This window comes from Tamandua tetradactyla, chromosome 10, assembly GCF_023851605.1.
Source record: "Tamandua tetradactyla isolate mTamTet1 chromosome 10, mTamTet1.pri, whole genome shotgun sequence".
NCBI classification, from domain to species: domain Eukaryota; kingdom Metazoa; phylum Chordata; class Mammalia; order Pilosa; family Myrmecophagidae; genus Tamandua; species Tamandua tetradactyla.
Genome location: NC_135336.1, coordinates 75,546,040 through 75,568,136, shown reverse-complemented (window position 1 = coordinate 75,568,136; position 22,097 = coordinate 75,546,040). Strand labels below are relative to the sequence as shown.

Sequence of the window (22,097 nt, the reverse complement as noted above, 5' to 3'; positions counted from 1 at the left end):
ATCCTGAACTCTGCTATTTATTTCCCGTAAGTCTTGCACCGGTCTATAGTCTCTAGTCCCTGGCTTTTTGACTGGCAATAAGGGAGTGTTCCAGGCTGATTGACAGGGCTTAAGTACTCCCAAGCCAAGGAATTTCTCTATATGGGGCTTGATTCCTTCCCGGGCTTCCTTGCTTAAGTAGTATTGTTTTACCCAAATTGGAGAGGCAGTGGGCTTTAGGGTCACTACTACTGGGGGCTGATTGACTGCCAACCCTAACCCGGCAACTTCTGCCCAAGAATTAGGGAATTCTTTAAGCCAGGCCTAAGGAATAGAACTGTAGAGCTGTTCTGGTTTTACGTACAGCTGATATTCTTCTTCGACTGGCAAGGTGAGGGCAGTTATTACAGGTTGGCTTACTAGCGGGTTTAAAAATTCCACCTTTGGCCCCTTAGGATTGAAGGTGATTCTCGCCCTTAGTTTAGTTAACAAGTCTCTTCCCATAAGCGGGGCAGGGCACTCAGGGATAACTAGGAAGGAGTGTTGAACCTTCCCCTTCCCCTCAGGGATAACTAGGAAGGAGTGTTGAACTTTCCCCTTCCCCAGGTCCATGGTTCTTTTGGTAGTCCAGGCGCGGTAGCAACTGCCATTTGCTCCCCGCACTAAGGACCTTTTTGTAGAGAGCGGGCCTATAGGTTCTTGGAGGGCCGACACTACTGCTCCTGTGTCGACTCCAAAATTAATTGGTATTCCCTCCACATTAAATTTTACCCTGAGCTCGGGGAGGGGTGCCGAGCCCTGACTCCCCTAGTTTTCACTTTCTAGAGCCAACGTGGCCAGTTGTTGCCAATTTGGGGGCCTAGTACCCCTCCGTTTTTTGTGTGTGTGTTTTTTTTTTTGGACAGTTTTTGGCCCAGTGCCCAGTTTCTTTGCAGTAGGTGCATTGGTCTGGACTAAGAGGGGTGTGATAACGCCGACCCGAGGGATTTTTTCTAGCTTGTCCTCTACCTTCAGTGTTTCTTTTAACTACTGTGGCCAGGATCTTTGTTAATTCTTTCGTTCTCCTTTTCTCTCTTACCAACTCTTTTTCCTCTCTCTCTCTCTCTCTCTCCTTTGTTCTTTTTCCTCCTCTGTTTCTTTTTTTATAAAACACTTTTTCAGCTTCTTTGACTAAATCTCGCAAGGCTAGGTCCTGCAACCCCTCTAAGCGCTGCAGCTTGCGTTTAATATCTGGAGCTGATTGGCCGATAAAGGCCATGGCCACTGAGACTCTTTGATCCTCTGATTGAGGGTCAAAGGGAGTATACGGTATGCTTTCATTAGTTTTTTTTTTTTTTTTTTAAAAAGACTGAGGGTGATTCGTCTGCTCCCTGAATAACCTTTCTTACCTTGGCCAAATTGGTGGGCCAGCGTGCGGCTGCTCGGAGACCCGCTACTAGAGTCTGGCGATAGATGGACAGATGCTCCCTACCTTCAGAGGTGTTCGGGTCCCAATTAGGGCGGCGCAGCGGGAACCAATCGTCGATGACATGCTGGAGTTGGGTGGGTCTCCTGTCTTGTCCAGGAACTTGCTTTCTGGCTTCCAGTAGGATTCGATCTCGCTCCTCCGGGGTGAAGAGAGTCCCCAGGAGTTGTTGACAATCATCCCAAGTGGGCTGGTGAGAGAACATAAGGGACTCCACCAATCCAGTCAGCCTAGTGGGAGCCTCGGAAAAAGGAGGGTTATTATTTTTCCAGTTATATAAGTCAGAGGAGGAAAAGGGCCAGTATTGTAGAGCGGGCATTTCTCCCCCATGTCCATCATCCACTGGAGGACTGTACGGTCTGAGGGGGAGAGTGACCGCCACATCAGATGGGCTTAGTGCTCGTCTGCTTCATGTACTATGTGCCGGTCCTGGTTTATCTGGGATCGTCTCTTGGTGAACATGCGGAGAGGAGATGGAATAGAGTGGGGAGAGAGAACTAGAGGAGGGAGAAGGTGAGCTGAGAGAAGGGGGGTCCTGTACTGGAGCTGAAGGGTAGGGAGGAGGGGAAGAAGGACCTGCATTGAAGAGGAGTAGATCCGATTGGGATTCCGGTAGGACTGCAGGAGGTAAGGAAGGATAGAGTTTCGAAGCTTGAGAAGGACCCGGCACCTTGATTGGGAGTAAAGAGGGAGAGTCATATTGACCAAGAGGAGTAAGAAATGGCTTTACCCATGGAGGTGGGTTTTCACACAGGTCCTGCCAAACCATGATGTAGGGCTGCTGGTCCGGGTGGCCATACGGGTCAGGGTGGAAGATGACTGACTTGACGGCCCGAATCAAGGGGAGATGAAAAGCTCCTTCCCGAGGTTATCTCACGTTAAAGGAGGGCCACTCGGCTGAGCAGAAGGTCTGCCATTTGCCTTTCTTTATAATAAAAGATAGATTCTGACCTCTTTCCCTGACCTCCGACCAGTGTCTTAAGGTCAGAGAAAGTGGAGTCGACATTTCCTGACCCATCTTTGGTAAAACAAAAACAATTCCCAACACACAAATACAGACAGACACACACAGAGCCGGCACACCACGTTTACACAGTTTCAGAGACACAGCTCAGACTGGCCTGATGACTGTGATCGAGTTTCCCCCGTCAGAAGGGAAACAGAATCAGAGTCGGCCCTGTAGGAAGCCTCCAGGAATCCCCGGAGGTCCCCCAATCCCGAGACGTCCCTCAGGAGAGTGACCTGCAACCCCTGGACATGTCTGCCGGTTGCGGTCGGGGAGTGCTCACTCAACTCTCCAACAGTCACTGCCAGTCTGACAGACTAAGCGATCGCACCTCAGACAAAAAAGCCTCACTTACCCCGAGAGAAAGAGCTGTTGGAGCCTCCCCTTACGAAGAGCCGATCTCGGTGGGACCTCCAAATGTAAGAATTCGAGAATTCGAGAGTTTTGCCACGCAAAGGAGGACTCCAAGAGACGTTCTCTCATGCAACATGCAAGAGGTTTATTTTCCACACATGTATGGGGCTCACTGAACACGCAGGAACAGAGAGGCCCCAGTCTGAGTTTGCAAAAGCCTTTTAAGGGGTAAGATGAGGGGGGTGGGGGTTGAGCATGGGTCACAGGTGCTGTTTTGCAAAAAAGCAGATAAGAACAGTTTTACAATAAGCATTTCTTAACAGTTTTACAACAAGTAACCTTGGCGCCAGGATTGTTTATCTTCAGCCTGATGGGGCCCATAACTTTTTTTCTTTTCAACTCACACCAAATGTATAGCAGTGCATATAAGATGACACAAATGTTTTTGCTGGATATTTCTGTTATTTAGAAGCTAAAATATATGTAAATAGCTAAATTAGGCAAGAAAAGTTAGCTACTGCTAAGTTTTATAAAATCCTTCTTTACATAAGAAAAGTTAGCTACTGTTAAGTTTTATAAAATCCTTCTTTACGTAAGAAAAGTTAGCTACTGTTAAGCTTTATAAAATTCCCTTTTACACTGGTGATGTCTTGTGCTATCCTTAGGTTTCCTTGGTTTGCATCTCTGCCACCATCTCCTGGTCTCCTACTGTGACTTCTTTCTCTGGCTTCTAAGTTCTGTGTTTTCTGGCTTGGTCTGGTTTCCACTGACTGACTCCAAATTTCTTCTCTTTACAAGGCCTCCTGTAACAGGGTTTGAGACTCATCTTGACTCCATTTGGCCACACCTTAACTAATAATAACATCTTCAAAAAGTCCTATTTACAATGGGTTCACACCCACAGAGACTCAGATTAAGATTAAGAATATGTTTTATGGTGGGGTCCGTGATTCAACTCCCACAAGATTCAAATCCTTATACTCTATTCATCAATGTGTGCCCCATAATGATTCTGCATATCTAAATTTTCGCCTACCAACTGGCACTTGTCTTCATTGATGTACACATTGATCTTTATACAAACGCAGCCTTACTGGTCAGAATATCATCTTCAGGAAATTTAGGAAAGCCCTGGGTTCCATAACCACAGAGAGGTACTGAGTCATGCATCCTCCTGCAAACTCCCAGACTAATAGTCCATTAAAAAAAATGAAATCAATGTTACTATTATGTTTTATTATTAATATTTTATATTTATAGTATTATGCTTTGCTTAAATGAAAATATTCAACCAAATGTTTTAGCCAAAATATTATTTTACCATGTAATAATATAATAACTATTAATGAGATATTTTACCTTAGTTTTTCATGCAAAATCTTCAGACTCTGCTGTGTATTTTATTACCCCAGATTTGGTGGAAATTTAATCACATCTCTGGACTAGCCGTATTTCAAGTGCTCAGTAGCCACACGTGGAAGATAGTTACTGTACTGTATGAAGCAGGTCTAGCAAAAGAGATAGACATTAAATAAGGGATATACAAATAAGTACCTCATTACAGGTTATGATAAATTCTTTTATAGAAAACTAACAGGCATGGTTAGAAATTAGAGTGAAGGTGGTCAATCTGAGGAAAGGATATTTAAACCGATGCCTGCAGTCTGAGTAGAAGTGTTTCAGAAGTAAAAATAAGGGGAGAGCATTCAAGGCAAATGAAATGACATGTGAAAGGGCACTGGGTGAGAAAAATGGGGGCCCCTTTGGGAAACTGCCTGGTAAACTATGGAGATGAGGAGAAGTGACCTCACCAGGCCAGCTCAGCAGCATCTTGCTGGTTTGGGATTTTATTCTGCTCCCGCGAAAAGCAGTGAGGGCTTTGGGCAGAAGGAGGCAAAATCTGATTTCAGAGGAGGACCAGAGAGGCAAGAATAGAGTCAGCGAGTCTGCTTGGAAGGCAGTGGGTGCTGTCCAATCAGGAGATGATGACGCATATTCTGAAAGCAAACCTGCTAGTAAAGTTTGTAGACTGTGGTTAACTAAAGTAAAATTGAAACATAGTTATTTAACATTTGTATTGTACTGGGGTTCATGGGATTCCCATTTGCCACGAAATCACAACTGCTTATATTTTAAACCCTCAAACTTATATTTACATCCTTTGCAATTTATTTTCTGAAATATTCCAGAGTCTAACCCATCCTCTTTATTCCCAGAAACTACCCCACTTTCCTTCCATGTCATCACAGACAATAACAGATAATAAATGAGAAGAGTACCTAACTCATCCCATTTTCATTCAGGTTCTCCCCCAAGGGTGACAAAGTTATCCTTCTAAAATTTAGAGGCAATCAGGTCATATTTCTGTTTAAAAAACTTTGTTTAAAAAACTTGTATGGGCGGGCCGCGGTGGCTCAGCGGGCAAAGTGCTTGCCTGCTATGCCGGAGGACCTCGGTTCGATTCCCGGCCCCAGCCCATGTAACAAAAACGGAGAAACAGAATACAATAAAACAAGAAAATGTTTAAAAATGTTTCCCTTTCTTCCTTCCTTCCTTCCTTCTATCCTTCCTTCCTTCTCTCTGTCTTTCCTTAAAAAAAAAAAAAAAAAAAAAAAAAAAAAAAAAAAAAAAAAAAAAAACTTGTATGACCGACAGTTGTAGCAGGTATCAATTTTACCCACAACACTGGATTACAAGAAACATTACTTCTCTGAATTTCTCTAAAATGGTTAAATTGTGCTGAGCCCTGCCTCTTCAGGCCAGTAGGAAATTCAATTTCTGTCTTGTTGGATTCTTCCTCCCACCAAGCATTTTTGGAAATTTTTCAGGATCCCATACAGAATATTCAAGAATGGGTCCTCTGGTGTCAGTCTGCAATGCTCACGGCTTATGTTCACCTTGATTTGACCTACATGCGCCATGAAAGGAGGTGACGGCAAGTCTGACTTTTTAGAATTCTTTGATTTCTTCCCAGTAATGCAAAATCCCCTGAGACAAGGAAAAACAGAGTTATGTACTTTCTTTGATGGGAGAAGGTAAAAATATAGGAACCAAAGAAAAAAATATTAATTTATATTTCAAATTATCCTACTACACAGAGAGAGTTCAAACTCCTGCACATGGCCTACAGGCACTTCCCAATTTCACTTTGATCCTGTGTGTGCTGGAGGCGAATCTACCAGCTCATAAAACCAGTGGTTAAACACAACTATTGCCAAAAAATAAATAAATTAAACCTTCTTCCCTCTCCCCATTTCCCTAGAGGGCTCTCCTATCCTCTGAGCTCCACAAAGCATTTTGCACGTACTTGTATTACAACAAATCTGACATTGTTCCTAATTGTCGTTTTCACTAGAATATCCCCCAGACTATAAATTTGTCAATAACTTTCACATTCATATTTGTCTCCCTTGCTCCTAGCAGAGGGCTTGGCACATGGTGAAAATTCAGTAATTGTTTGAGTGTTGAGCAGATCCATGAGTGAGTGAATGGCTACTGAAATTCACCTTTTCCTTTCCTGCTGTACTGGGGAAATCACTCCCTCTACACAGCTGCGCTTAGTTTCCCAAATCAAGCTTTACATTCCTAGCAGCCAGACTCCCTTTCGTTCTTTGATCAGTCACCATAGAAGAAAAACTTTGTTTCCCTCACAAAGAGAAGCAACTTCCATTCTCCAGAGTTCTGGAGGAGGCTTAAAATGCAGATCAAATATAAACACTTAAAACAAAGCACTTAAGAAACCCCCATGTACAAAAATCGCATGAGAAGTCTCAACATCTATCCATAATGTCCTGTGGTGCATGAGCCTGAAATGGAAAGTCTGTGTGGGCCAGGTGGTCAATCTGTGCAAGGCTTTTTCAGCTCAACTGCCATTTTGGAGGCAGAGTGGATCACGTTGTAACCATGGGAATGGCTGATGTGCTTAACATTGTTGAGTGGCTTGGTACAGGAACAAAAGGGCCAGGAGGGTTGGCAGTTGCATAGACATGCATGGGAAACATCCTTTTTCATGTTCCAGAACATTCTGGATGCTTTACAAATCTGTCACAGACTAGAAGAAGCAAAGTTTTGCTAACTATCCTTTTTGATTTTAGACGATGCAACCGAAGCATGGAACTGTACTGCTTGACCTAATTTCTGCTTCCATAAACATCTTTGGGGAAATAGTCATTGCTTTGCCCTAGTCTTCCCAGAAGAAGAACCCAACGTCCCCTAGGGCACTAAATGACACCACCACCCCACAGCCAAGCTGGCACCGGGGAAGACTCAGGCTATTTGCAGAGAACATGCCGCCTCTGCCGTGAGTGGGAAGTAAACTGCCGGGGAGATGCACGTTGCCTGCCTGGAGACAGGGTTGCTAGGGGCCTCTGAAGTAGGGAGACCAAGAGGTGTACATTATTTCCCCACACTTCTTCTAATACCCGGTGACAGTGTAGCTTGGAAACAGAAGCAAAGAATGGTGTCTATGGTATTGGGGATAATGGCTAGCCAAGTGCCCTATGGGACAGAAGGAGTGGGGTTGAAGCTTTTATTCGGAGCAGGAGAAAAAGTAATGCGATTTGGTTTCACCATAATTGCTTAAGCAGCCTGGGTGAGAACTAATTATGGGTTCATCTGGCTCCAGAGAAACCCCCCCTCTTCCCTTCTCCAGAACGGCACTAAAATATCAGCATTGCATCACCGGAAAGCACTCCCATTGGTGGCTTTTCTTAAGGAAAGCAGCATGCTCTGACTCTCTGAAAGCCACTGGAATCTGTAGAGACCCAGGAATTTATATCTTTCCAAGACAAATAAAATATTCCTGGCACTCACTTGTCACCTAAAAACTCAGAGAGCTTGCCCGTGATTAAATCATAGAAGTGTTGTTTTGGAGCTGTGGGAGTGATGAAATGCAGAGAAGGAAATAAAGGGACAAGGTATAGGCTCTACAGCATTACAAAGACCCTGCCATTGTTGGACTCAGAACCAGATTGTTCACTGATGATATCTTGACAGTCCCAGGCTTTCTCCAGGCTCCAAAGGCACTCAGGAAACTAGTCTTTGCTCAGAAAGCTGGTTGCCTAATTCTCAAAAAAGCAGAGCTAACATAGTAAGCCATCTGGCTAGGACTTGAATTCCATCTGGGTTAGTAGTCCAAACTGCAGCTCTAGATGGCAGCTAAGTAATATTGCTATAATATGCTTATACATGAGCCCTGAGAATAAGGCAAATTGGTAGATTGTATTAGAAAGAATGTGGGTTCAAATCCTGACTCTGGCACTTACTAGCTATAGAGAAGTTACTTACCTTTTCTTACTAGCTATAGAGAAGTTATTTACCTTCAACTGAAAAATGAAGTAAAAATATCAGTTCCCTTGCAAGAGCTATGTAAAAATGAGAAATAGTAAGTAAATTCCTACACGGTGCTTGAGACTGAGGATGTAGAAGATAAATGGTAGCTCAAATCATAGTTCTGCCTCTTGCTGTGAGAACGTCTTATCTGAGCACCTCTTCATGAGGCTCCCCAGGTTAGATGGGTGGAGGGAGTGGCCAGTAGAACTGCCTGAAGCAAGTGGCAACAAAATGACACTATGTAATTAGCCACTAACACATGTGTGCAAATTCTAGGCGGGGTAGGCGTTCAGGGATGAGGAAGGACAATGAGGGGTGGGGCAATCACTTCCATCACTGCACAGAAACAGTGTAATTTGGCAACAGCTAAGATTTACACAAAAATCAAATTGTACATTTGAACAAAAACACAAGACCAATGCACAGAGAGGGATCTCATTTTAGTACCCAGAGACCATGCCATCAAAACTAGTCAGTGATATTTGTTTATTTCCCAAGGGAACATTCTCAAAGACAGAAACATTTTAAACGTTCCAGTGCGGATGTCCACTGTGCTTGCTTGGAGTGGATAAGAGATGCGCAACTGTCTTTATTTTGCAAGAAAACTCGTCTTACAGTTAGAAGATGACAAACCAAAATAATCATCCAACTCTGTAAGAAGTCCAAACAAATACAAGTTTAATATTTATTTCCGTATAAAGTTAAAATGGTTTATTCTACCTAGGTTTATTTTACCTACGGACTCTACCTAGGACCCTTTAAATATATATATACATACATATATAACATATATGAATATTTAAATACGTATTACTACATGTATATGTATGCATGTATGTATACACATATATATTTAAATAAATAAATGCATAAACATGGATGTAGAATAATTGGAACTTTACTTTCTATAAATCATAGCTAATCTGAGTTTGCACCCCACCCCAAGAAAATTCGGATTTAATCATTACTGACCACTCCCTCAGTGAAAGGAAAGGAGGGAAAATACAACAACACTGATCATGTATTTAAGTTACACCCATGATTTTATGCAGATTTGTCTAAATGCCATATGTCCTTGCATATGAGATGTTTTCCAAAAAAATTATTTCATAAAAATAAAAGGCATCACCTTACATTTGAATCTTTACAAAATCTCTCCTGTTATAGGAGGCCTATTCAATTATTTTAAAAAGACAGTTGTGAGAAGATATACTAGCCTGATATAGTCTCAATCAATGGAAATTTAACATACTTAAAGAGGTCAGCTGATGCATTGAGTAAATTAGAAGGCAAAGATAATTTATATAGACTTGGAAACATTCCTGGAGGTATGAATTCTAAACTGTAACAGTTAGGTGCTATTGCCCTCCCCACTACATGGGATATGACGATGTGGGAGATGACTCCCAGGGATGAGTCCAGCCCTGGTACTATGAGATCAACAATTCCATCCCGACCAAAAGGGGGAAAAGAAGTGTAACTAATAAAGTATCAGTGTCTGGAAAAGTTCAAGTAGAGTTGAGTGGCTACTCTGGAGGTCACTCTTACATGAGCTTCAGTTAGACATTGCTACCTTTCATAACTTGTCAAATGTTAACCAAAACTTTTCCAGCCAATCCTAAAGAACACCTAGGGCAATATGTAAGATCCTACAAAGGTTCCATGCACTAAGATAACTTTCCAGAAAGCTACAACCTCCAGATGGGTCCCTGGACCAGCTAAGTTATGAAACCTAGAGTGCCCAGCCTCTCCAGAACATCAGCTAGCAACATCCCCCATCCCATATTATTAACAGTCCCTTCCAACATGAAAAATTTATAATGGCCATAGTCCAAATACCCCTAAAGAGTGGGATAGAAAGTTCAAAAGTGATGATGCAGTTATGCAGAGAAGGTAGGGTTTAACAAATGCGTATGATTGCAGAATCATTACATTGATATTTCCTTTAGTCTTCAGTATCTTAGAGCAACTAGGAGTAAAAACCTAAAATTGTGCAATTGTAACCCATCCAAACTCTGAAATCTGTTCAACAACTAATTGTGGTGTTCTGCTTTGAAACTTATTGGTTTTTTTTAGTATATATGTTATTTTTCACAAAAATGGAAAAAAGTGATGATAAAACATGTTCTGGAACAGCTAGAAGGAAAAATCTGAAATTATAGTATGGTGGCCTATGACAAACTCTAGGATCTGTCCTGTAACTACCTGTTGAAGAATGCTTTGAAAACTGTTTTATTCTTCCTTTGCTTTGCATATATATTATACAATAAACAAGTTAAAAAAAAAAGTCAATTGCTTAATTCAGGGAAAACACAATTGTGGATGTTAGACAATAATGGTATAAATTGTATCAACAAGGCATACCTGTGAATAACATTTTCATCATCATAATGCAATAATTTTGCTCTAACCCATATGCTAGAAGGATGGGGAGAGAAAAATGGTGTATGTAATTGTGTGTCTGCACGTGCTCACATGCATTTTGCGGGGGCAGGGTTGCAGAGTGTCTGTATGAAAAAAAGAAAAAAATCATCTCCCAAAGAGGGAAGTAAATATTAATAGATAATGGCTAAAACAGAAGTATCAAGAGGCAATCTGAACATACTGTTTAGAATTATGAAGTTCACATACCTAAGAAAAGATCAAAACAAATAAGAATTGAGTGGTTGTTTCTGGATAGGGAGAAATGTTTAGGATAGCACTAAGGTGTATTTTGTTTGTTTGTTTTGCACAATCTTTGTTAAATTACTTTATTCTTTAATCTTTGTGCACCTATGGTTTTGATTCAAGCAATACAAAACAACAAACTAACAGGAAACAAACCACAAGGGGAAAATCCAAGCCTGTTGTCCTAATGTTGTATGAATGACTACTTGTGTCTCAGAGGAAAATTTCTAATGACTACACAATAAACAATTCTTATTACTTCCTATGGCTATCTTCTCTACTAAGCCTTGTCGTAGTTTTTCTGTTCTATATCATGAGTCCTGCTTCCAAATTCTTCCATTCAATGTTCCTATGGCCCCTCCATTGGTTCACTTGGCTGTATTTCTTGCTTAGAGATAGGAACCTAGACATTTCTATATACTTTCTATATTCTAAATTTCTATAGACATTTCTATATACGGTTCCCAAAATCAAGACTCCTGCATTTCTGTCTTCCATAGCAATCCCCCCAAATGTGGTATTGTAAGTAGGCAGGACCAGAGCTACCCTCCTTGGAAGTCACCCAAACCCCTTCCTTCTTCTCTCAAGGAATTGCTGCCTATGGACAATTTGGTCTTCAATACCCTCCTCAGCCTCTCCCCCCCACCCCCAATTCCCAAAGAGCCCTAGGCTTTCTCCCCTTCCATTCTGGGGAGTATGACTAATTCTCACAATGGTTCCAGTCTTCCAAAAAAAGAAAGGAATGAAGCTGTCCTCTGGCAACAACATCTGCTTTCCATTCAGCAACCCAAGTCCCTGGGGCAAAGGAACACAATGGCTTGGCTACTTTCTTGGAATGGGAAGGGGAAAAACACCTTTTAACAGTGAAAACAAAGCACAAATCTGTAGAGCAATAAAAAAAAATCCTGCTTCAAATATAAATACATGTATACATATATAAACATAGAGTAGAAGGCATTTACATAATTGTATAAATAACATGCGCAGTTGAATGCGAAAAGGAGAATTTCACTGGAAAAGAAGTAACTTTTATTAATAATGATCTGTCTCATCCTCTAGTATTCTACTCTTGCCTTTGAACCACATTCTAAACCCAGGGAAAAAATATGTTTATAAAACTGCAAAGGTCGAGGCCAGTAATGGAAATTGATTTTACATGCTCAGCAGAGTGTTTTTAAAGCCTTGGTACGGTCTAAGGGAAAAGAAATCTATTTAATTACTTGACGGTCTTTTGTAGTCCATTAAAAAGGCTCCCAAATTGTCTACCTTCCATGAACCACCTTAACATAAATCCCTCCCATTGCAGAAGCACTTCTTAGAAATCGCACAGAATGCACCCTTCTGAAGAGGTGAAAACTCCGGAGGATGAACCCAAACTGAGAATAATGATTCTTACATGAAGACAAACTGCTTCCTTTAAATGTTTTTAATGATGTAGAAATTTTCACTCTGCTCTTCTGCGTGATACCTGAGTAGCTGATCCCTTTGAGCTTGTATTTCTTTCCCTTCACTTTCTGTTTGATCAGATGATGGGGAAGAAATCAATAACCTCTGCTTCAGGAGCAATTATGGTACATTTTTGCCTTTATTCTTTTTGAATTTCATTCCATCATGTCCAACACTAGAATCTTTTTCCACATTTCAAAGCAAATTCATGATAATTTGAAGTATGACTTTACTGTTGTTAACAATGGACTGCTTTTTAAATTCTTACAATTTAGATAGGGAATACAGAAGAATGATATATAAATTAGATTTAAGGATCTGATATCTGAATGACTGCTTGGCCATACAAGCAAATGTGCTTTTTGATAGATGAGAGCTCAAATGAGTCTCCTGGGACAATAGCTAAAGGAGGTCAGACTGCAAGTCCTGCTACAAATCATTATGTTCACTAGATCATTAATTCATTTAATTTCATTGAATTAAAATTCTTGAATAAGTGCATCATCAAGCACTAATGTCTGGAATTTTAGTAGTCTTTCTCTATCAACCATAATTAATTATACCTTAACTATACAGTATCTAGAACTGATAGTTAGAAAGCATGATAAATAGTGTTTGCTGTTGTTATTAGTTTGAAACAAATTATATTTCAGGCCAATTTACAGTGGCTTCTTCCCATACTAATAAGATTTCACTCCTATTATAATTGTTACTTCAAGTTATTTATCTAAGACTACTTGTCCTGACTGAAATTTAGCTTTCTCCTGATTCATTCCCTTGAAGCCCATCCCCGTGACAGTTTTTTCCTTTTACTGGTCCTAAACTCACCATAGAGGAGCAGTTTTCCTTCTTCCAGATGGTAGGTTCCAATGTTCTTTTTTTGTAACCCATCCTCTATAAAGTCTATTGCACTTCTGAAATTCCTGGTACCTATAAATGGTACCTTATTTGGACAGAGACCCTAAATGTCACCATAACTGTCTTTATAAGAGAGAAAAGGGAGACTTGACACACATATGAGGAAAATGGACCAGAGAGAAAAAGTCAAACATGCTGACCTTGAAGAGTGGAGTGTGCAGCCACAAGCTAAGGAATGTTAGCTGCCTTCAGAAGCTGGACAAGGCAACTGAACAGATTCTCCAGTAGAGCCTCTATAGGGAGCAGAGTCATTTCGGCTGAGTGATGCTGATTTCAGACTTTGGTCTCCAGAACTGCAAGAGAATAAATTTCTGTTGTTTAGGCCACCAAGCTTGTGGCAATTTGTTAACAGCAGCCATGAAAAACTAGTACATTATCCTATTCTTTATTCTTAGTTTAAGGCGTTGCCATATTGTAAAAATAAGTCATTATAAAACCAGTGGAGAAGAAGTCATAAAATCCCATGATATAGTTTTAAGAATAAGGGAATGAGCAATATCTTTCAGTACTACTAAAATGTCAAGGTAAAGTTTGTAAAGTACCTGTTGGATTAAGAAATCAGGAAGTCTTTAGTGACAAAAGGAAGAATAGTTCAATGTGGTTGTAGGGATGGCAGCCCACATCGAGTATCCAGTAGGCTGAGAGTGAATAAGAAGGGAGAAAGTAGACAGCAATAAGGATAAACTTAATTTTTAAAGATATGTTTTATATAGAAAGAAAAATATAAGGCAGTTATCTAAAGTGCAATATAGAGCCAGAGATTTTTTTTTCCTCATTGGAGAGATTTGAGGATATTCTTAAACTGAGAGAAAACAATCAGTCCAGGGAGAAAGACTGAACACATAGTAAGACCATACTTAATATATGAACAGATACAGAGATGCCACTTCCTTTGAGATGGGAAAGAAGAAAGTAAAAATGGGTGTGCAGCAACCAATTTTGTTTGCATTACAGATGGCATCTCCCATCCCATGTGCTCTTTAGCAATGTAACCGTGTCACTCCTCCATCAAGTGGTGGAGTCTAATTTTCCTACCCTTGACTCTAGGCTGTTTTGATGACTTGCTTTTTTCAAGGGAGTGAGGTAGAACAGACATTTTGGGACTCATGACCTACGCATCTCAGGATACTTGTTCTTGGGATGCTCCCTCTCAGAACCCAGTCAGCATGCTATGAGCATGCCAAGCCACATAGAGAAACCAGCCCAATGAAAGTCCTCTGGTCAATATTCCCAGCTCTATTTGTCACTGAGAAGCCAGCCAGGTGGGAGAGAAAGCTTAGATATCAGGTCAGTCAAATTTTAATTGTCTATAGGCCAAGCTGACATCTGGGTGCACCAGATGTCACAGAGAACCACCCAGACCAATCAACCCACAGACTCATCAGAAAAAATAAGCAATTTCTGTTTTAAGCCACTAAATCTTGGGGTATTTTGTTACCCAGACAAAGCTAATCAGAACATGGAAGGATAGGAAGTTAAGAGAATTCCTTCTTCATTTTCTCAAAGTTGAATAGTATGTTAAGTGGTTTGGAATAGTTGTTATGAAACAGAATCGATCAGGGACATGTAAAAACTTGCTAAATGTGTTGAGAGCTGAGTTCACGTCATAGACCATAAAACTGTGAAAGCATCAATTTTCTTCATGATTTTTCTCTAGAAGAGATAAACAGATTCATCTAGGGTTGAGGGTCTGCCGTGCAGATATGCAGGGAAAACAAGGGGCCAAGAGAGGAAAGTAGTTAAAACAGTAAATCAGTGCCTAGGAACAGGGCCAAATTATGTTATCTGCATAGAAACACAGAACCCAGGACCCACAAGACCCTTAGGGCCCATGAAAATGTTTTATATCTTTCAGAATCAGTTGGGGTAAAAAATAAACATTTAGATGAAATAAAATATTTTAATATATCAATATATTTATCTTTATATCAGTACAGTCATAAAATACAACTTTCAATGACTTCTATGAGGAAAGGGCCCATGACAACAAAATGCTGAGGGCCTATGAAAGTCATTATGCAGCTCTGCCTAAGAAGGTCGTACAATATGAAAGAAAAGGGGTGGGTTAAGTGTCAGAGTTCATGATGAAATTGTTATGAATAAGTTCTAATGGTTAATAATTAAGAGCTCAAGAGATCTAGAAAGACAGGATGAGGGTGTGGGATGTGGGAATTTTAACTTGCAGAGATGGAGAAGAGTCATCCAGGTCATGAGATGCTCCAAGATGTGACTGCAAGAGATGAGAAGGAAGGTGACTATTGGTGCACAAGAGATCAGGAATATGGTGGTTAGGAGGTTGAGTAGGACATATATGCTAAAGTTATTTATGCAGCAGAATTAGAAAGTGAGATGGGCCAAAGATTTAAGTGTAAAAGCAAGCACATAAAATGGAGGAATGGGGTGCATGGGTGGTTCAAGGGTAGAACATCTTCCATGTGGGAGATGTGGGTTCAATTTCTGGGCCATGCACCCCCCCCAAAAAAGTGAGAAGAAAAGAAGGGGAAAAAATGGAAGCATGAGAAGAAACAAAAAGAATTTTAAAAAATAATCTCAAATTTGGGAAAGTATAAGTGTGGCATAAAATGTAGATTGCAAAATGAGGGCAGTTGATCAAAATTAAACAACATGAAAACAAATTTTTCTGCACAACAAACACTAATGATTATCAATAACTAGGAAAAAAATACTTGCAACTTTTATCTCATTAGAGTTCTATTTGCCTTACCATAGAAAGGTCTGCTTCAAAACAATAAAATACCAACTGCCTAACAGGAAAATAAACAAAACAGATGGCTGACAATTCACAGCAAAAGAAATAAAGTGTTAAACATTTGAAAAGATACTTACCCTCACTCTAAATAAGAGAATTATAAATTAAAATGTCAACAAAATATTTTTAAATTCTCAGATTGACAAAGATTTTAAAAAGTGTATAAAATGTTGTGTTGGCAAAGATGATGTGAAACAATCTATTTCCTACAAAGCTGGCAGGATGTGTAAATTAGTACACAGTCTATGGTGAGCAACTTGGTCAATATCTGCCAAAACTTAAAAAAAAAATAACTTTTGACCCAGCAATCTCACTTCTAAGAAATGATGCCACAAGTAAAACTTGCAAATATAAAAGATGACATATGTAAAATGTTACTTATTGCAGTCTTGTTTTCAATAGCAGAAGAATACACATGGCTTAATTGTTCATCAGTAGGACACAGATTAAATCAATTATTTTACATCCATAGAAAATACTATTTTAAGGAAATTTTAAGGAATTTTAAGGAAAAATGGAATTTATTAATAAGAAAATTATTTAAACTGCTTTGTTAAACAAAAAAAGAAAAGTTTCATAAAGTGTATACAATGTCCTACCGGTTTGTATGTTTAAGGAGTACTATTTATACAGTAGGACCTCATTTTATATAATCGATACAGGAATTCAGGAATGCATGATTGACTATCAGAAAAAATAAAGGCAGAGAGAGAGAGAGACAATTAAAATTTTCTATGATTAATTTTGTGTACTTACTATAACTACAGTTTATTTGCTTATTTATAAAAATGTGTGATAGATATGTTCATATAAGAAATACTTATTAAATAATGAGATTCGCTATTAGGCACAATTTTCAACTTATGCGAAGGGTCTTGGAATGCATTAGTTGCATAAAACAAGGTCCTACAGAATACACACATATGCATGTGATTATATTCAGATAAAAATCTCTGGAAGGATACTCCAAAACTGGTGACAGTAATGACTTCCACAGAAGCGTAATAGGAGACTGGAAAACAGAGTGAAAGGCATTTAATTTCTATTTATATTCTATTTGTTATTTTATTTCATTTTAGATGAGTAACCAGTTGTAACAGTCTTCAGTGACTAGATTAGTTGAGGACAGGTATCAGGTGTAAGAGTTGGGTGTCAACAATTAGGAGAGGGCTTTTTGGAGGTGATTGGAAGAGTCAAGATTTGGAAGTGATGAGGAGGCTTTAAGTGAATATCACCCCCTGTCCCAGAGATGCAGATGAAAGGAGAATGGTCGGCGATTTTAGAGAAAGCTTCCTGAGAAGCGATGTCATGGAAAAGCCAGATTAAGACAAGGAGATGGGGAGAAAGTTCTATGAAGAGATTGAGGATATTGTACAGGATGGAATAAGCTTTCCAGAGCGCAGTAGAAGGGATTATAGGGAGGTCAGCAGGAAAGCAGCAAGAAAGTGACTTGAGAAAGAAAGTACATAGCAGGATAAAGAAGAAATTAAGAAGAGAGATGGCCTGAAGGACCTACATTGCAGACTTGAGGATAATAGCCATGAGAAGCCTGGAAGGAATGAAAAAGCTCAGAGGGTTCTGTGGTTTAAATGATGTCAACTGAGGCCCCAACTAACCCAATGGTGTCAGTCTATAACCCAGTGTATAGGTGCTGAACTGGCACTGGCTAGAACCCATGTTTTGTGAACTGTTTGGCTACGGCACTTACTCTACAAACTATCTTTGCACAGTGTGACCCATAAAATATCAGTCTATCTTAGTTCTGTGTCTCCACAAAACTTGACCCTTAAAAATGTTGGCCACTCACATGGCAGGCCTTTCCCCCAACCTCATCATCAACCTGAAATTTTCCTTTCTGACTTTTTATATTACAACATCCCCAACCACCCATTAGTGATGAACTTGTTTTTGCTTTCATTGAGATCTTTGGTCTTTTACCATTATTTTTCTTTGAGAATTCTAAGATACTAGAATATAAAAGTAATTTTAGACAACACATACCCTAGTGGTTCTCAATAGAAATCACTTAGCATGTTTTAAAATATATATATATATATATATACATATATATATATAGTACATATATATATATCCAGGTCACATCCCCCAATCTGATTTAAATGTCTAAGATGTGGACCAGGAATAATGATTCTTAAACCTCCCCAGACAATTCCTATGTAAATCCAGGATAGAAAGCTGATTAATTTCAAAACTTTAGTTACAAAAATGAAATAACTAAAAAAGGTTATCTGAGAAAATAGAGGCAAGATTGGAACTGAGGTCTCCTGGCTCAGTTTACTGCTTATTCCTCTGCACGATGTTACTTTGACCCAGTGATTCTGCCATATCTTCTGGCTTTTCATGACTATTTACCCCCAGTATGGCCTTTATGTCTACCCATATGGCCAGCTCCCATCCCCTGGGTAAGCCCAACCATATACCTCTGCTCCATTTGTAAACTACTGGTGCAATGCTTGACATTACTGCATATTCATGCTAACGTCAGTGTGTCCTCATTCTGCTTGGCCATCTTTATTTTACCTTTGTTCATTGTTAAGCACCCAGAAAGTCTCCCCCAAATCTTTTCTGTGCTCATTGAGTCATCTGCCTTAAGTCTGTCCTCCTCCCTCTGCAGATTTAACTATCTGAAATTAATGACATCTCTTTCCTTAGCCTTTCCTATGCCTGAAATCATCTTTGTATTTTTACCTATTTCACCTGTCTTCTTGTTTCAAGGTTCATTCTTCTTTCCAAGTCTAATTTTTGCCTGTGCTTGGATTTAACCCGTCCTATTTTTCTCTAGTATGTTTTACCAGTACTCCACTCCACACTTTCTTTGATCATGTCTTCTCTCCTGTCTCTTCTCTCTCAGCCTATAAACACAGAGTCTTTCCCATCCTTAAGAGCTATTTTTTCCATACAATCTTTCTCTGCTGAACTTATACATTGTATTATTTACAATCACTGCCTCCTATCCATAATCTGACCTCCATCATCCATTTACTGAAACTGAAATGTATACATGTGATTATATTCAGACAAATGTATACATTTCAGTTTAATTGTCAAAATGAATGACCTTGTTCATTGTCCTTGCAGTGAGCTCTCTCCTTTTCATACATTTTCTACTCCTTTCCATTCATGACAGTAATTTTGATTTTTCATTCTTTCTTTTTTCCCTCCGTCTCTTTTTCTGCCTCTGAATTTTCTAGCTACACCTTGGTACCTTAGGTTCAAGGGCCTTGTTGCTCAAAGTGTGACCATGAACCAGCAATGTCGTTGTGACCTAGCAGCTTACTGAAATAGAATATCTCAGCCCCAACCTCAAACCTGCTGAATCAGAATCTGCATTTTACTGGCATGCTTGGGTAATAATTCACATATATGGTAACGCTTGAGAAGTATTGCTTTAAGGTCTTGCCTTTGGCCATTTTCTCTAAACTCTGGTTCACTCTTATTCTTGAGGCTTGATCCAAAGCTCCACTAATCTTTCTAAGCAAAAATCCCCAAATCTCTTCTTTTGACCATTAGCTTCCATTTCACATGCCATATCTCCATTTTCAGCAGCCTTTTGAACATCTATTAATGGGAAAATATTTTGGTCAAAAGAAGTCTCAATCTCTTCTCTCTAAAAACTGTCCTTTCTTTCCTGTTGAAATTAATGGATAGGGAAATTAATGGATAAAGCCATTTTAACCACTTTTCCCAGTTTATAACTTTTTTGTTAACTTTGATTCCTTCCTTTTGGTAATAGACCTTCATACTGTCTAGCATATATTCTTATTTGGTTTCACTCATGAAATGTATTTTGCATCCTCATTACTTAACAAGTTATGCATTTGTCTTTTATAAGAACCAAACACTCTTCTAAGAGCTTGAAAAATATAAACTCATTTAGACAATAGTATTTTATCACCTTGCTCTCTTTTAGATTTATCATTTTAATCCATACTGCTATAGCCCAGCTGGACTGGCTGCCTACTTACTTCTGCAGTTTCCCACTAAGCACCATCCAGCACACCTATGATGAAAATCTTAACTAATGTTTAGTTAGTACCTTATAGTTTTCAAAGTACTTTCACATGGATCACTTTCATTAATTCTCATAAAAAGCCATGAGCCTGGTGCTATTTTTATCTCCATTTTATAAATAAGTAAGATGGGACTCACTGTATAATTTGTCCAAGACAAGCAGCTGACTCCTTACACTTAACTCTGTGCAGCTGTATCTTCCTAAAGCACAGTCTCCTCTTAAAACAAAACAAACAAGTTTATGTCTTCTGATTACCTACAGAATGATGCAACCTACCTTTCCAGTTTTAACTCTCCCACACCCTATGCTACAATTACTCACTAGTCCCAGAATGTATCAGAGCTTTCCCAACTCTGCCTCTGTTTACACTGTCCCCCACTTGAATCACCCTTCTTCCTATCACCATTCAACAAAGCCATACCTGTCACTGAAGGTCCTGCTCAAATGGCCTTTCCTCCATGAAGCCCTTTCACAATCAGTTATGGCAGGTCCAATTAATTCATCCTTTCTCTCTTTTGTCAAAGCGTTTTGAGCATGGTGCATAAAAGCATTGCTTTTGGAATCCAAGGGCTATGCCATTTCCTACTATCAGTCTTTGGCTTCAATTCCCACCAGTAAAATGGAATAATAGGAGTAACTTGTGCATTGGATTATATTGAAATACCAAGCACTAGACACAGTACTAGACACAGATATACAACAGCAACCAAACTAATGAGGTTTTCTGCAACCATAAAGCTTTATTTCAGATGAGTGAATAAAAAATAAATGAGTAAAAATAAATGTTAATGTAGAATTGCTTATGATAAATGTTTAGCTCATCACCTATTTAAAGGTCCTTTGATAAAATGAAATAAGCAGGAGCTGGTTCGTTCAATGCGCTGGAGGAAGAACGTCCCAGGAGGAACATGAGAAAGAGATTTGTTGTACTTGAATTTTAATGGTAAGTGGATACAAAAGTTCAATCAGCCACTGCAAAAACTTCTGACACTGACTCTAAATACACTGGTAACTCAATTCAATTCTGACTCTAACTACCCAAAGTTAAGCCAGACTCCACAGGTTAAAGGCAATCCTGTAGAAGATTGTCCTTCAGATATATATGGGGACTTGGGCCACCCATACTTCTGACCAGCTGGCTAAAACTTCGGGGGTTCCCACTACCCCTTGGGTTCAATAATTTTCTAGAACAATTCACAGAATTCACTGAAAGTATTATACCTAATATTATAGTTTTATCATAATAAAAGGATACAAATAAGAAGGAACCAAAAAAAGAGACACAGAGATGAAGTCTGGGAGCATCTGGAATACAAGCTTCCATGTCCTTTCTACATGGAGTCAAAACATGTCACCCTCCCAGCACACTGATACTACATCTTCTCAATCATGGAAGCTCTCCTGGGCTTCAAGTGTTCTGAGTTTATTTGGGGTTTCATGATATAGACATGACTGATAGAATTATGTCCATGTGGTTGAACTCAATCTGCAGCCTCCCCAACCTCCCAGAGAAGTGGGGTCTAAGTGTCTTCCCCTTGAACCTGACCATAGAAGAAGGGAATTCCCAAGCCAAATCATAGTAAGCAGTGCAGATTTGCCCTCAGAACTCATCCCCACCCCATGCTGTGAGGAAGCCAGGCAGCTACATGGAAGAACCACATGAATGTGTTTCAGTCATTGTCCCAGATAAACTACCAGTTACCAACCCAAATCCACTGCCAGACATGTGAGTGAGTCTTCAGATGACTTCAGCTTTCATCCTTGAAGCCATCCCAACTGATGCTGAGACAGAGACCACCTGTTCCCACTGAGCCTGCCAAATTCGCAGATTTGTATGAGCATATTAAATGCTGTCATTTTCTAAGATTTGGCAGTGGTTGGTTACATAGTGTTGGGTAACTAGAACGTTAATTGTTAAGGTTAATATCATGTCTGCTAGCTGTTTACCTAATAGCATTTTTTCCCTGCCTTCTTAAAAACAGAACCTCAGATTTCTTTGGAGAAAAATATACCCAGTTACAAATACATATTTCCTCACATCCTCCCCAGTTAGGGGTAGCCATGTGATTAATTTCTGGCTCATGAAATGTAGGTGGACTTTACTGGTTAGGTTTCCAGGAAAGCTACT

The 22,097-nt window shown here is 39.6% G+C and overlaps 1 long non-coding RNA gene across 1 annotated transcript; it reads right to left on the bottom strand.

Moving 5' to 3' along the window:
- Window positions 1-4,222: 4,222 nt before the first annotated feature.
- On the bottom strand, window positions 4,223-20,185 carry LOC143647990 (uncharacterized). Its single transcript, XR_013158301.1, has 3 exons — window positions 20,107-20,185; window positions 13,307-13,459; window positions 4,223-4,312 (listed from the first exon to the last, which is right to left on the bottom strand). It is a non-coding gene; the product is annotated as an uncharacterized LOC143647990 (long non-coding RNA).
- Window positions 20,186-22,097: the final 1,912 nt, after the last annotated feature.